Source organism: Balaenoptera acutorostrata, chromosome 5, assembly GCF_949987535.1.
Source record: "Balaenoptera acutorostrata chromosome 5, mBalAcu1.1, whole genome shotgun sequence".
NCBI lineage: Eukaryota > Metazoa > Chordata > Mammalia > Artiodactyla > Balaenopteridae > Balaenoptera > Balaenoptera acutorostrata.
Window position 1 is genome coordinate 50361573 of NC_080068.1, and position 2985 is coordinate 50364557.

Genomic DNA, 2985 nt, shown 5'->3' on the forward strand with positions numbered 1-2985 from the left:
CTGAGACATCATCCAGTGCCCCATTATTTCCCAAATTATGGAATTAGGATTCAGGTAATACACTAGTTAACTAGTCGAATCTAGATTAGACCCATAATTCCCAATACATAGGCCAATACTCTTTTCATACACTCATTTGCCTGATGACGATTACTTGACTCAGCTTTTCCTTTTTAATTAAATCACCTCTACTACTTTAGTCTTTCACCAAACCTCTGGCTATTTTAATGCCATACTTCTGAAGCTTCTCCAAGTCCTTTAAATCATAATCCATTCTAAGAGAAGCCTGCACTAAACCCTAAATTAGGTTGTTGATTGATCTGGCTCTGCAGCCAGAAAATAAGTTGCCACCCACTCCTTTACCACCCCCAGCCACTCCCCCTCCCCAAACCCCCTGCCGCCCCAACTAAAGCTGTTACGCATCAGTATCTCAGCACAGCATCCTACACTTTGTATTCAAAGGAAAGACTGCTTAACTGGGAAACAATTGGAAGAAAGACCTGGAGCCTAACTCTTTGTCAAGTTGGCATACTCAGTCATCCTCTCTTGCCCAGGTAAAGTTAAAAGTTCAGCCCCACAGAGATAAAGGGAGGGAGAAATAAAGGAAGGAGAGGTGGAAGGAACGCAGGAAGATGGGACACAGTCTCTTTCCTCCCCTTTTATTCAGTGATTTTACATGACAGAGACAATTGAGGCAATTATTATGAGTACCATATAGCCAATTCTAAATTATCTTTTGAATGAAGGGAAACATATTCCATAGACAATCAATCCGACAGTGGATAATTCAAAACTCATTTGTTTTTGGAATATATTTCATTTTCAAAATATCTTAACATCTGAATTTGGTTTATGACTGATAACCAGGAACCCATAATACTTTAAAATAAAGAACAATCCTGTCAAAACATATCTCAAGATAGGCTGGAGAGATTGTTGTAGTGTATGTCCCAAACCCTGCTCCTCACTCCATGCTATTAAAGAATAGCATCACCTTTTAAACTGATGCATTGTCTCAATGCAGCTGCTGGGTTTTTTTGTTTCTGTTTACATTTACAGACACCCTAGTTGTTTCACACTGTCAATACCAGTCTCTGAAGTAGATGGTTAATCAATTTTTTTTATTTAAGAGGCTTCCCTCCTAAACTTATATAGAATTAGAATGAATGAAGACCTTTTGTGTATCCATGAAAGCCTTAGAATATATGACAATGCTAATAAGTTTTGGAAATAGATATTTGATTCTGTAACGCAGGATTCCCACGTGGGTTAATCCTAATGCACCTAATTAGCGTAACTCATTATTATGGTACATCCTTTACATACCACCTCAGCATCAGTAGACTGGTTCACAAACCAGAAAGATTCTGTTTTCCAACCCAGAAACACAGCACAGGATTCTGAGGTTTCCCACTTCTTCACACCTCCCCTTCTCTATCCATTGCAAATAATAGGTTTTCCTGAGATCAAAGCTGTCCCAATTTACTCTTTCTTGCCCTAGGCTAGGTGCAGGTACAGGTGTGCAGTCGCTAGTGGCCAGAAAAAGTAAGTAAGGAGAGACGGAAGTTGTGGCAACACCTTACAACAACTTTCAAAGACATTATTATTATATAATGGCTAAGTTCTATAGTACTTTTGCACTTGAATTTGAAAGTACTTTAGAAGTTAACTAGATTTTGGAGGCCAAGGATTACATAAATACATTTATTAAGACTTTACTTGATCTCAATTATATGTGGAATCTAAAAAAACCAAGCTCATAGATACAGAGAACAGACTGGCTGCCGGGGTGGGGGTGGCGGGGGGGGAGGAATGGGCAAAATGGGTGAAGAGAGTCAAAATATACAAACTTCCAGTTATAAAATAAATAAGTCCCAGGGATCTAATTCACAGCATGGTGATTACAGTTAATAATAATACTGTGGGGCTTCCCTGGTGGCGCAGTGGTTGGGAGTCTGCCTGCTAATGCAGGGAACACGGGTTCGAGCCCTGGTCTGGGAGGATCCCACATGCCGTGGAGCGGCTGGACCCGTGAGCCACAATTACTGAGCCTGCGTGTCTGGAGCCTGTGCTCCGCAACAAGAGAGGCCGCGATAGTGAGAGGCCCGCGCACAGCGATGAAGAGTGGCCCCCACTTGCCACAACTAGTGAAAGCCCTCCTACAGAAACGAAGACCCAACATAGCCATAAACTAAAAATAAATAAATAAATAAAAATTTAAAAAAATAATAATAATACTGTATGGCATATTTGAAAGTTCCTGAGAGAGTAGATCTTAAAATTTTTCATCACAAGAAAAAAATTCTGTAACTATGTATGGTGACAGATGTTCACTTGACTTATTGTGGTGATCATTTTGCAGTATATACAAACATCAAATCATTATGTTTTACACCTGAAATCTCAATTATTTATACACACACACACACACACACACTTTACTTTATGCAAGGCAAATAAATTGGAGATAAAAAATAAATCAGACAAGGTTCCTGCCCTGGAAGGACCTCTCAAGTTTAACAATCACCACCATCATTTTAACATCTATAGGAAAGTAGCTTCTGATTTCCTAACTAATATCTCACAGATATCTTGAATATCACCCCATCAACAACCCTTTTCCTAATTTTATAAATGTTAGTGATGCACATTTAACTCATATTTAGCTAATGGTTTATTTTGGTGAGAGATGAATGGTGTCCTTCATCTCTCTTTGTCATACATGCACAAACATAGTAGTTTTCCAGCTCATATGTCTATAGTCTATTCTCTTAATTCCCTTGCCCTTAATGCTACTGCACTTCAAACTTATTCATTTCTCTAAATTGTCAAAGTCACTTAGTAGTTTAATTTAGCTATTCACACAATTTGGAATGGCCTGAATAGGTAATGAGAGTACTGAGCAGCAAGTAAAAGACATTTCTTTTTCCCTAAAAGGGGAAATATCAATTGAAAACAATTGAGAATATAAGTAAAAAGCCACTT